Source organism: Neltuma alba, unplaced genomic scaffold, assembly GCF_004799145.2.
Source record: "Neltuma alba isolate B1F8T4 unplaced genomic scaffold, ASM479914v2 tig00012199_pilon, whole genome shotgun sequence".
Taxonomy (NCBI): Eukaryota; Viridiplantae; Streptophyta; class Magnoliopsida; order Fabales; family Fabaceae; genus Neltuma; species Neltuma alba.
Window position 1 is genome coordinate 1 of NW_021636739.1, and position 14,562 is coordinate 14,562.

Here is a 14,562-nt window from a genome sequence, read left to right on the forward strand (position 1 = left end):
TTATACGCGGTCAGTAAAGCTATCCTAGTTAGATGGCAAGAGGAGTCCTGAACTGTCCCTACGAGCATCTATCGATCAATGCTTCCCAGAAGCTTGATCATCTTCAAACCATAAACATCCAAATCTGTGTCCTCAATTGCCAGTAATCATTGCTCATGTATATCTCCGTTTATTACAAGCACATAACTGTATACAATCCTCATATTCACAAGGTTTACGCTAGGCACGGCCAAGGAGATAGTATGCGATCCCTGAACAAGCAAAAATAATTTTGATATTAAATTCCAGGTCTATCGGTGGACATGTAGCTTTGGATTCTCAAGGACTTTTTCACCAGGACCAAGTCGTTGTGAATAACAACAATATAAGGGTTCAAACAACGAAAACTGAAGCCTGACGTACCTTGTCTGTTTTCTTAAGTTAGCCCTGGGGAGGGATCCAGGCTCCGAACCACAGAGAGATGCGTAAGACATTGTATCTTCTTTAGAGATAGCCACAAAGTTCAGAGGAGCAGTAGACAATCTTCTCATCTCAAAATATCCATTTTGGCGTCCAGAGTATGAACGCGGTGTAAGAAGTTCAGATGATCCGCTTCTAACTGAGTTGCGTCGAGGTGTAGGAGTCATTGACCCATTGCCATTGGACCGATACCCATTTGTCTTCCTGAAGCTGTTACTTTTTCTTGGACTAGGTTTGGACCCATACATGGCTTCCTTTTGGTTATTGAGTAGATCTTGCAGCTTCTTTTGGTCCTACGAGATTCAAGAATATTCACACCAACTAACTATATAATGGGGAAAGGCAGATAAACACGAACGACTTTCTCATAGAATTTGATAATATTCCATTTATTATCATGTGTAAATGGGTTGAATATAATCAATATTGCATACTAAGTCACCATCTGATCACTATGTTCAGACGTCAATTTCCGGATAACAAGTGTTTATGTGAGATGTCCAGTGTTGATAAAATTAGTAACTTACCCTGGATCTTCTCTTTTCTTCTTCTTTCTGTAGTCTGGTCAACTTGTAATCCTCCAATATAGACACCAATCGCACCTGCATATATATCGTCATTCATGTTCAATGTCTTAAAAGAATTACTGCAGAAAAAAGCAATAAGTATTTAAACTTCAGGACTCACCCCATCATAAAGAAATGTGTCTTCTTTTCATCTTCCAGGCTAGTGTTTGTAGATAAGATTGTCGACCATTGCTGAAAACAGAATACACAATTACCAATGCTCCAAAATATCGTCAACAATTATAGGCTATGATGAAAGCTTACCTGTATTTTGCTTACAGTCACTCTTGCTCTTTCTGCACGTTTAGATTAATGTGAGCGCTCTTCCAGCATTGTACCGATTATCATCCTGAAAAATCATTGGCATCCTTAAGAGAACAAGCTAGTTGATCTAACAGTAGTTTTGCTTCATAAACCGTATCATTTCAATAATATTTATTTGAACTGCAATACTTATAATGTATAATGAGTTTTTTTTTTTAAGTGTAATTTGGTAGAGAGAAGACAAACACAAAGAAAGATGGCTAAAAAATAATGAGGGTCCAAATTACTTGATTATAGTCTTCAAGCCAATTCTCCTCTTCACAGGCAGAAAGCCACTTATCTATCCTATCTGTGACTTCTTTTCTGCTCAAAGCCTCATCCTTCACCTTTGTAATCTGGGCTTCAATATTTGCTAATAGTTCAGAAGGATCAACTAGGCCTGTGAAAAAAAGCAACCTTCAGAAAGGTCTGTTCTTCTCAAATTAATCTGCAATAATCATGGCAGGAACCAAGAAACAAACCAGAATCTATTAATGCGCTAGATTTCTCAGCAGCAGTGCTTGTATCAGGTTGAATATGAGTCAATCTACATATTTCTTCTAGCTCTGACCGCCTTTTCAAAACAAGTTCCTTCATTCGGCTTGCTTTCAGCTTCGCTAGCCTCTCCACTTCTGCTGATGCCTGTAAAATTGCATATCAATCTTGGTCCCCTACATCTAGGGATTAAACGCCAAAAAAATCAATTGAAGGGAAGGGAGAGAAGCACTGAGACCTTTTCTATCATTTCTGGGGAAAGAGCTCCTCGATCTGTGATTTCTGATTCTGAAGATCCAAGAATAGAAGTGATACTTGAGAAACCGTTCCTCTCTTCTTTTGATGAATCCATCAAATTCCAAAGTTCAAACAGTTTAGCAACAATATCCTTCAGCTGCATTTTCAAAGATACTTCAAAAATCAAAGATATAGGAGAAAAGGGCCAAAAAAAAAAGGAAGAAAAGGTTAGAAAGATATGAAGAAGAAAAATTAAGAGTGGTGCATATGGAATACCTTCCGATGCGAGCTTTCCTTTCTGCTTTTAACCTCATAATGGTATGCTCCAGACCTTCCAACGTGTTATTACTATATTAGTCGATTGTTCCACATCAGTCCCATGCAAGCTTGGATGCACATCACCCACTGTCTGGCCAAAATCTAATCCAAGCACACCACATAGAGAATGCACCTCATTCACATATTGCAAGACCTTATTAAGGCGGTCAGACTGCAAAGAACAAGTCCAGTAAATGCATAAGCATGTGAGAAGTGGAACAGCATGGCAATCGATAGGTTTGATCTTCACACATGAAAAAGATTCCACCCATTCCCAACCACCCCCCCCCCCCAAAAAAAAAAGGTCCGACTTGTATATCCCACAGGAGGGGCTTTTAGGACAAAATGAGTGGTAGCATTAAATTTGCAGCTACCATAGTAATGAAGTGTAATGGTAAAGGAGGTAAAAAACAACAAAGGAGTTGAGCGGATGGCATGTGACTATTAACCCCATCAGAGATTATTTCCTTGAATCATGATCTGCGGAACTACCTCAAGGAGTCTCAAGAGTCTTCTATACCTTCTCTTTTTGAAGACTGCGAAGATGTGTTTGAAATTCAGTAAGTCTTCTAAGGGACAGATCTGTTCAACAAGCGCTGATGTGCTGATGGCAGGATGGTATCCAGAAATTTCGCCGCTTATCTTTTCTATTTGAGCCTTTACATCAGCAAATTGTTTCAGTCTTTCCTCATGTTTCATCTTCAAATCTTCAACCAATGGTGAGACTGATGCAAGTTTTTCCTTCAGGGATGAAGATCTCTTCTCCATCTTGATCTGTAAATTTCATCAGACGACCAGATAAGGAAGTCAGATCACACAAGGACATTTTGCACCCTCTCAAGTAAAATTCAAGAAAACTTGCACCTAAAACAATATTGCACCGTCTAAGATGCATCTCTGATATGTATACTTTGAATCACGCCTAAAACTAACTCAGTTCTGACACACAGCCCGGCCAAGCATCTATTTTAGAAGTTTCGCCATTCATACAACATGAAACAACAATCATATATAAAATCTTCAACATAGCATGTTATTCACAAGTTGTAAATAGAACAGCTCATTTTTCAAACTCCGCAAAATGTACAGGAACCCGCCTAGTTAATAAAAAAACTAGTAATATTTTTTATGCCCAATTTTATTCCGTTTCTCCCTAAACCTGAAAGGAAAAATGCAAAGAAAATACTAACTGCAACAAAGATCCATTGCTCAACATATATGGATCTTAATGCATGAAAGTATTTGCATGCCTATATTCATCACCAGAAACATGATCAGGCATATTTTGTGACTACCGCACTAAATGCTACCTTATTCTTTCAAATTTTTTCCCTCCAAAATCCACAATTCCTGAAAGTTCACTTTTTGCAACACCATCTTTAGCTGAGCACCATTTTCTGGTGTCTTTTCCTTCCATAAATATGCTTTTTGACAGCCAATTACTTAAATGCTGGACATTAAGAGGATTTTTTTTCTGTTTTTACTTAATGGATAGATCGAGTCAAGGATGGTCATCTTACCGGTGAATGCATATTAAGTTCTCCAAGAGCAGCCATTAGTGTTGCAAGCTCTGCTTCCTTGGCTGCAACAGTCTGATGAAGGCGTGCTTTGGTGTTGGCAGCCTCATCAACCTTTCTCCTGTAAACTTCTAAGCATTCTCTCTCAAGTTCCAACAACATGCGGTCTCTATCCACTTCAGTTTCTCCAATATCATTCCATATTTGCTGCACAAACAATGCAAGCAATCAACCCACATAACATGAGAAACTAAAAAAGCAACAGAAGGAAAAGGGAAAAAGAATAACAAAAATGGGAACATTGAAAAAAAGAACTACTAAGATATCCTAGTCATTAATCTCTCAATCTCTATCCCCATCTCTCAATCTCAAACAATGCAAGCAATCAACCCACATAACATGAGAAACTAAAAGCAACAGAAGGAAAAGGGAAAAGAATAACAGAAAATGGGAACATTGAAAAAAAAGAACTACTAAGATATCCTAGTCATTAATCTCTCAATCTCTATCCCCATCTCTCCCTCTCTCTGTGCGTGTGAATTCATTTTCGGCTAAGCGCAGGCAAGAGATGTTCTAGAAATCGCAAGGCCTGGCTTCCCACTAATGTGATAACGTTTAATAAAATTATGTTAAAAAAAGGACCGAAACAGAGCACCTCAAACTCTATTAACTGCAATGTAAATCGTTCCAGTCATCATTTTGGAAACAGGATCAACAAGCACAAATTTAGAAAAGAAAAACATCTGATAATAGACGAACTGCAAAAGAAGAAAGCAAAACCAAGAATTAATGTGGAACCCAATGATCTAAATCATAAGAATTGCGATTAGAAAGTAACCTAATTGTAGAAAATCCATTTCAATTATACGAATATATTTTACACGAGAAAACACTGATCATCACGACAAGGGTAGCCCCAAAAAATTAAAAGAAGCGTTCTTAGCCTAGTTCTTCTCAAGAGGAAATAACAGAACAAAGAGCATGTCCCCTTATAAAAAAAACCAAAAGAGACCCAAATGTATGTCAACTTTATAAGATATTATGATTCATTATGGACCAAAAAATTAAATAGAAGGGGAAATAAGACATCATTGGGGAGAGAATCGCCACGAAGGAGTAAAACAATAGGTATCGAAAACAAATAATTAGAAGCAAGTTCTTCATCGAGGAGAACAACACAATTCCATTCTTCTCTGAAACCCAAAAAATCCAGAGACTTAGAACACCTGGAGTTTACTGAGCAAACCGTGAAGTCAGAGCAATGACAGAACAAAAGAGAGAGAAAGACCTCAAGTTCTCTGAGCAAGCAGCGCAGGTAGTGCTGTTACGGAGACCGGTGGTAGGATTTCCAATGGTCAGCATTATTCAGAAGTCTCAGCTTCTCTCTCTTAAAATCTTTCGCTCTGTGAAAGTAGAGCTGAATATGTGAAGGGAAGCCACCAGTAAGAGCAACACCTGCGTAAACGCCAAGAAGGCAGCGCAAGACTGAACTACAAGTTCCTAGAAACAGAGCCTGGTAAGGAAGAGCCTACGGACGGAATCTAAAGACGAAGCAAGAACTCGGTGGGTAGTCTAGGTCAAAGAAAGGACAAAGACCAAGAAACATTGGGTGCTTCCATTGCTCCAAACAAGCTCAGTTTAACCAGATCTAAAGCTCGAAGAAAAACTCTCTCTTTTCAAATTCTTTTAGCCAAAAAAGAAAATTTCAGAAAAGTTATAACAGGATCTGTAAAGGGAGGAGGGAAGAGAGAACATGGGGGTAAAGTGGCTCAGTGGGAAAAAATGATTGTCATGATTATTATTGTTCTTGTCGGATTAGGTTAGTAAGAAAAAGCTGCAGCAAAGCCAAGAGGCAAAGAAGAAAGGATAATGCTTTCTTAGGGTTTGGTGGTTGGCTAAAATGCGCCGATGTAGCAGGTAAGACTAAAAAGAAGGAGTTTTGTTTCTGGAAATTGTTGGATCTGCGCACATTAGCCAACAAGTGGAAGTGGGTATTATTATTTTCTCTCAGTTCTCTCATGGAAGTCATGGAAGTGTGAGAATCTGCAGAGTTGTTTCAGGGCAGGGGTATATGCCCTCCTTACCCTCAAAACGGAGCGTGGCATCCACCGCCCAATAAAAGTAGAATTTCAGTGCATGACCTGATGAAAGCGCGTGAACAGAAGCCTGGAGATTTGACATTGTAGTGACTCAAGTAGCGTTTTTGACGTTGAAGTTTTAGTAAAAGGACAACGGAGAAGAAGATAAATAAATGAATAAACGAAAAGATTAATTAGGAAGAAGAACTCTGCAATATTCTCAACATGCGTAGCTGGGTAAAAGCGCATCGAATGAATGAATTCTTTAATTAAAAGTTGTTCCTTTTGGAGAGAGATTCTGCAGAGGAAGAAGGTGCCTTGGTGCTTTTCCGTGCTAATTAATTTTACTTCTGAACGTGAGTGATAGAGTTAAGAGAATACTAATAAGTTTTATCTGCAATCCTTTTATGGAGTAGTCAAATTAGAGAATTTTTTCAAAATATTGAAGTAATAGAAGCAATTAAGATTAAGATTTAGTTCCAAATAATATTTCATTAATTTTTTTAAGGATGTAATATAATTGTGTCTCTATCATTCAAAATAAGGTACATCTAAACTTTCTTTCAGGTTAAGGGGGTGTTTGGATAGAAACCAAACCATGATTTCAAAAGTGCTTTTACGGATTACGAAGTAAATATGTGGAGGAGGTTACCTCGTTTTGCGGAAAAGTGATTCTGAAACCTAGGTTTTGGTTTTGCCAAACACCCCCTAAATACATACCATGAACAGAAAGAACATAAATTAATTAGACGAGTTCATCATTTGAAAAACTCTCTTCGTATGTGAGAGCTGAGAGGTCATCGGCAATAAAGTGCGCCTTTTTTAAATTATCTGACTAGATATTAATAAAATAAAAAATGAGTTTTTTTAAGGAGCAAAAATGAGGTTTATTAGGGTTGTTCTCTCCAAGCAATGCACGTTTCGAAAGGCACAGTAGAGGGATTTAATTACATAGATGTCGTCGTCATGAGTCAATTTAAAAGGAGAGTTTTCAAGGGTTAAATAACACCCAATTTGGTTAACAGTCTATTCCGTGGAATAAAAGTTGTCACGCCTAAATTTCATTGCGTCTTAGGAAACAAAGCAGAGTAGCACCAAAAATAATTTCAAACTCCATATAATTAATTAAACATATTGTCGATATCATGGAATTTCGTGTTCTTTTTCCATTTGCTGATGAAAAATAAAGAATATTTCTTTTTCTTTTTTTATCGGCTCAATATCAAGGAATTGACAGGCACAGATCCACTAAAACCATATATAGTAGTTGATTAATCTCTTTGACATGGAGTCCTGGTTTCCTTTATTCACCAACACGCCCTAACTTCACACCTAATTGCTTAGCTGTAGGGTTGTGATTTTTTGGCCCTTGGTGTTGAAAGTCAAAACCTGTCAGATGTCAAGTTTTGTTCTCCTCATCATGGTTATATCAGGAGGATATCTCCAATTGAACAAGTTCTAGTAAACTGGGATTTCTACGGATTAAATGACACGATAATTGTCTTTATAAACACAGTAAGGTGTCACTTTTTGTAAAGTTGAGATATCATATATGAGTATGAGAGGTAAAGACATCCCATCAAAGAGGGGAAAAAGAATCTTGCATTAGATTGGTGATATCATGATTCATGATCAGTTTGTTATTCTCTTATTTTATCGTTGTTGTGTTCATAAAAATTTAGTACAATAGAATTCATCATAATTGAACAAAATCTGATATTTTGCGTTCTTTCCTCCCTGTCCAATTCACTCGCAGTTTAAAATGTCAATCTTTACCATTACTCTCTGATCTCCCTCTCTCTTTATCCCCACCAAGGCCTGCCAACTTTTGACGCCTCCTTTAGCGAGTGAGAATATTATCTTAAATTTAGTGGAAAAGTGTGGGGGAACAACTTTAGTTCGCAGAAAAGGAGCATTAATACAATCTATTCAATCATTTTTACGAATCTATGAAGAATCATTTTTCTAACCCATGATCGTCGACACTTGCTTAAAAATTTTTACAGGACTCTTAAAATCAAGCTCTGTGTATTGTTGAGTGAGCGTGTGTGTGTGTGCGTGTATCAAGATCTTTAATCCTCTGTATTTGGGATATAAATCACTCATCTTGTAATATGTGATGGAAAGATATGGTAAAGTTTGGTTGTGGGTCACTCCAATTATGATGATTACTCATTGTATATAGGAAAAATTAACGGATGGAGATAAATGGACTCGTCTAGAAAGATATCCACTGTTATTTTTGTGTTTTTATGAGTGAATGATATATATATATATTCCTGTCTATGGTCCAACTCATCAACCATGATTTAAATTGTTTTAAAAAAGATTTCACGGGAATAATAATATAGATGATAGAATAGTAATTGTGTCCCAGCTAGCCCTGCGTGCAGTATAATACAAATACCCAAAATGGAAGACTAGCCACACCAAACAAAGAAGCAAATCATTAAAGATATGTAGCTTTCAACTTTATCATGCTCGAACAACTTAATTAAGCCGTTAAATAGCAAGATTATTCTTGCTAATAATGGGGTAATATAGATTTCGGCATCAAGCTATATATGTATCAAGTATATGATGCCCGGATGTGTAATCATATAAACTGAAATAACTTTATATAACGTATTGAAAAGTTGAGGTCAATATTGATTGAAGCCAAAACTCGGTTAGAAAATCACCACAAATAATGAAAAAGGCTTGGCTTATAATTAGTGGCAGCACCTGAAAAGATTGGCGGAAAGCAGGATGACAGATAATGGGTTGAAGGAGTACTAATGAAGGGGCAACTTGACCTAATGTCTATATATCATATCTCACACGGAAACGCATATATAAGGGTTGACGTATATCTAACTAACATAATTATCTAAATATAAATCACTTATCCCTTAAAGCGAAGCAATTATTGGTTTGTTGGATTAGGTTTCACATCAATATAATTGATTGCTCGATAATAGTGACAGTATGTGATCCTGATAAACATGTATTATCATCAATTAGTATTATATATCATCCTTCTATTATTTTAATCCTCAAATGAATTCATATAACACATATCAGGCAATAATGCATGGATGGCAGAGAGAGAGATGGTAAACTACCTCCTCTCTTGGCTGAATGGAGAAGCCTAAAGTAGTGATAAGAATCAAAGGCAAAGACAAAGTAATTATTATTATATAGAGAAAGGGGGGTGGGGGGGGGGGGTGAGTAACCTCGAATTCTCTGAATGATAAATACATAATGGACCCCTCTTCTCTCCCCTTTCGATCCCCTTCCCACTGTTCTTTTGCACTCTCATTACCGCAATCATACACAGAAGAAGATGCCCTCTTTATTTTCTCTCACACGCACGCACGCCCGTACACCGAGTTATCTTCATTAGACCAATATTTATTTACCAATTATATACGTATTGCCAGAATCTAGCGAGTGACGTGGTTATATTTATATTCATTGCTTGTTATATTATGATTTATGACTTAAAAGTTGGCTGCCCGCTCTCCTCCCCTCTGCAAAAGATAAAGAATGTCAGAAAAACTGTATCACAAATAAGTTCAATATTTGAGTTCATATTTGATATTTGTCCACCTGACTAGCTTAGGTTGTGTAATAGAGATAGACGAAGGCAAGGGTATATTGTAGAGTATCATTTGATGAGTGTCATAACATACGAGCATACGACTGGCGAAAGAAATCACATGGGGCCCTTTTTTCTGTTTAATTCTGTCTTTTCCTCTTCCATACAGATAGAACAAGAAGCCAAACCTACCATTGATTTGATTTTGATATTTTAAGCAGGACTTCTTCAAATTCAGGGCCTTGGCTTTGGAGATGAATTATAACGCTCTGCTTCTCGGCGTTATCCAAAAGTGACAATATTTCATCAATTGCACGGGCGTTCTTATATATTTTACATCATCATTTCTGTCGGAAAGTTACTCAAATTCTCTCAACGTTCTTTCAAAAGCATTCATAAAAATAATTAAGATATTTTTGCCATTAATTTAGTATGAATCACAGCCGAGTATTGTTCCCCGTTTTTATATGGCATCATTGAGTTAGTTTACGTGTTGTCACATGTGACAGATATATCGGAGTCTTCAAAGTAACGTTATCCAGTCATGGCCACTGCAAAAGAAATATATATATATATATACACACAAATATAAAACAAAAGCAAGTCAGTGTTGACAGAAACAGATATCACTGACACTATCATAGCAGTTTCCGGGTTATGAGAAGAGGGGGACAAGGACAAGCACAGAGCAGAGTGACACTTACCACTGTACATAAATTAAAAACACGAGAGAGAGATGCAGCAAATTATGACATGCACATGGAATTCTTTTTTAAACAAAGTGATAATATATTATCTAAATATACATGAAAAAAGTAAGAAACACTAAAAGAACGTCTATTTGATATACTTATTCTGGATTTCTGGTATTGCGTGGGTCATTGTAATTCACAACAATTTTTCTTTTGGGTTTTCCGTTTTGCAATCATCTCAGCTTCACTGTTGCGGAGCATGAGTAGAAGATAGAAGAAGATGCTTTTGTTCGTGTACATGTGTGAATGATTGAGGGTGAGAGAGAGATCCAGGGAGGGAAAGAGAGGGACAAGCAGAAGGGGTGGAGAAAGGGCCTGCTAGTGAAATTTATACGTACTACCTCCCCTCTCTCTCTAAGGTAAGAGTTGGTTGAGGTAATATAAGAGCTTAATCTATTAATTTGTCCCATTTTTATTTTTTTAATATCTCTATTAATTGTATATGTTAAGAGAATTTGTATTATAAAATAGTTTCAATACAAATGATTTAATAAAACATTTAAGAAAACCAGAAAATATTTTTTCATAAATAATCAATTTAAATAATTTTTTAATCTGTTAAATTAGTTAAATAAAATTTATATTAAGAATCAGAGGAAATTCTTTTTAATCTCGATTCCTTCATTCTTAAATTTTGGCTCCTCATAGCCATAGGTGGTATAAAGGTAAATAATGGCGCTTTACATAGGAAGGGTTCACAAGCTTATAATTACAAGTACCAAAAGATAAGAAAATATACTTTTTCATTGAAAAGAAATTAAAGGGATATTGGGGGAGACATTTGCACCGTTGTTTTGCGCTCGTGATTGTGGGGTACTATGCGATTAATATAAATTATTAATCCAAAGTGAAAAACTAACTCAAAGAAAAAAAAAAGTAAAGAAAAAGGCCGTGTGTGGGCTTCTTATATTGGAATCATTAGCCGACAATATCGAATATAAAGCACCAAATCATATTATGGACTTGCTTCAGCAGTTGACATGTATCATTAGATTTAATTACTCACCAAATAGCAATCATCACCATACGTAAACTAATAAAAAAAGGTTTATTAAAGCAAGAGCATCGTTATTTATGAATATCGCTTTCTTCGCCCACAGCAAACTTTCCTTTCACATATCTCCATTTAATTGTATTTCACGTGGCTCCTATTATGTAAAACTCTAGGCCATTAATATCTCACATAAGTTTGGTTTCATAGATGATGATAGTCCATATATCTTCTAAATCTTTTACTGCAAAATTCTCACAAACTTCAAAAAGTAGAAAACTAAGGAGTACGAAAAGAAAACTAATGAATTTTATAATTATTTTATTATTTGCCTCAATTGCTTTGTTGAATTCCGTCTCAATTTTGCCACAAACATATATTTTACTTCTTTAATTTAGTGTTCATTAATTGATCAAAGCTAGCTGGGTCGAAACCGGCCCCTTTCTTGTGGGGATGTGTTATGAACTATTCATTTTAATTAATTTTGTGCGTAAGAGCCAGACATGCTAAAAGCTTTATGCAAATTGGAATTAATAAATCAATTACGATTTTTTCTTTTTATAAACATCAATTACGTACAGGGTGCTTCTTAAGATTTAAATGTTCAAAGCTAGTAGTTGTGCTTTGCAGTTGCAGGTCAAAGAAGTGATCATCATTGTCAGTTGGGTCAAATATCCTCCAAAAGGGCAAAAAAAGAAACTGCTGTCTGGTGGCTTCTCATTTATTTATTGGGGATGAACGTCCTCTTATGGCGGATCATTTTCCTTCCGCTATGAATTAATTATAAGGGAAAATAAGTGTTTAATTAATAAAATAAAATATAAAAAAATTATATAGATATATGATAATGAGGTGTTTTTGCAAGGTTTTTAATGATAACACACTGAGTAATTATCACAGCTGCATATTTATGATAGGAATATGAGACTATTAGTTAAACTAGAACAATTCATCGCCAGTTGGTTGAAGAGCTCAGTAATATCAATAACTGAACATAGATTCTTTAAAAGTTTTATCAAGAGAATTTATTCCCCCCTTTTTTAAATTCTTCTTAGGTGTAAAGCTAGATAGAAAGTGTATAAAAAATTTAAAAACTCTATCTAGGAGACAATTATTTTTTCAAATAGTAATTTAGCATTTCCATAGTACTCTGAAAACATCCAAGCTTTTGACAGTCCAGCATGCACGAGCCATATGCCCCTGCCAGACCGTTGAGAGATTCTGACAACAAAAGTTGTTAATTAAGGTATGATTATTAGAGAGAACGGTATAATTAATTAAAATAATACAACATTAATGATAGGATAACTTGATGACATGTGTTCCAACTCATCCCCTCACTATGCGCTGGTATATATATTTTTCTAACAATTTCATGACTAACGTCTATCAACGGTGGTGGACATTATAAAACCAAGGGAGCATCTGATTCGTCTATCTGATTTTCAACCTTCAACCCATGGTTCATTGTTTTTCCTTTTCTTTAAAGTTTTGCACTGTTTCGTGTATGTATATGTCAAAACATAGACGTCTGTGTCACAATATATATAGGACGAGGAAAAGTGCCTATATCTTAAAGGACACGTACGTATTGATATATTTCAAATTGAAACAAACCACTCAAACTTTCGATCACATTTCATTTGTTTCCATGCGTCAAAATTATTAAATCATGTAATTTTCGATCGAGCAACTATTGTTTTATGAGATCTTATTTTAGTTGCTGATAGTGCGCGAGTTAAGATATGAGATTTAATTTTATGTGTTTGAATGAGCGAATATAATAAATTATGGTCCGAGGTGCGGGGACACCCTTCTTAGTTACCCATCAAATGGGGCACTACTTGTCACTTGTGAGTGTGACAATATCACATGATTTTCTGCGAATTGTTTCAGGTGCACACATATATATGGAATCGCCCTAAATCCCATTTTGTGTTGCCATTTTCCATAACAGAGAAGGAAGATCATCAAACAAAGAAAAGGACACATTCAAATATATAGACAGACACATGTTAAATAACGCGCCTATATATGATGTGGCACTTTCTTGCGGCTAATATATATATGAATATTGGCATATATATCTCTTCAACCAAAATGTGTATATATGGTACGTCCTGGGATGGTAGAATCCAGGCATCATAAGCAGTCAGAAAAGTACTCTCTCCTCTTAATGCACGAATGGGTCCATCTCATTAATAATTCCACTCATTATTCAGTGAATTTTCAACAGTTAATTATCCTCGGCACATTTGCAAGATCTGGAAAACAGGCAGTGAACTCGGTTCCCCATGGATGTAACTCCATGATCAGATTAAATTCGGACCACTTTACCAGCTACTAATGTCAAATGAAAATAGTTGAACGTACAGGAGAGTCATATGTAACTGAGATATATATTTGGGTTGGTGAGAAAGAAGATGGTGGTGGGAACAGCTGTTGAAATTTCAAAACAACGAATTCGGAAGAAGGATGTCGTTTATCAGCAAAATGGCTTCTATCATTAGTGCCGATGTGGGGCGAGCAACCCCACGCAGCATTTGGAGAAAACTTTTGAATATGTACTATCGTTAGCTCCGATCCCTCACTCTTGTTCTCTTGCGACTGAAAATGAGATGGCATAGGATCTTTAAGTCTAAGGCGTGAGGTGAAGCAAAAGAGGAAAGCATGACAGGGTTTGTTAGGTTACTCCTTTAATCTTATTTACAAGGGACAAAAAATGTGTTTTTTTTTTTTTGGTTCCATCTATAAGTCACATATAATTGTACATTTTATTTATTATTAATAGGAGTGTAAAATTCCTATTAAACAGGAATAACGTCAACAAAATATTAAATTTCAAGACGGAGTAAATTAAAATTTTGGTTTTCTTTAATTCGAGTGAGATATAAGTAGGAGCCAAGGAGTATATAGTATAAAAAAATAAAAGCATTGGCGAAAACAGGGATAGCGGGTAGGTTTGGTTGTGTATGGTAAGTGGCAATTGCAGTAAGCAAAAGAGGAAGAGATGAGTTCGGAATTAAGGGACCGCCTTCTGCTTTAATAAATGATCATCGCACCTGATTGGCCCTCTCTTTCCCCCTCATAAATGCTTCATTATTACATGCTTTCCTTTCTTTGGATCATCGTTGTGGAGTGCTGTTCATATGTGAACAGAAGAGAATAACAAAGAAACCAATTGTCAATTAGAACTCAGAAGTTGGGTCTGTCACACGTGGATTGCTCATACCATATTGCAGAGTAGTGACTTCATTTCTTCTATC

At 36.1% G+C, this 14,562-nt stretch overlaps 1 pseudogene; it reads right to left on the reverse strand.

Moving 5' to 3' along the window:
- Positions 1 to 125: 125 nt before the first annotated feature.
- LOC114724796 (65-kDa microtubule-associated protein 6-like) lies at positions 126 to 5,422 on the reverse strand (annotated as a pseudogene).
- Positions 5,423 to 14,562: the final 9,140 nt, after the last annotated feature.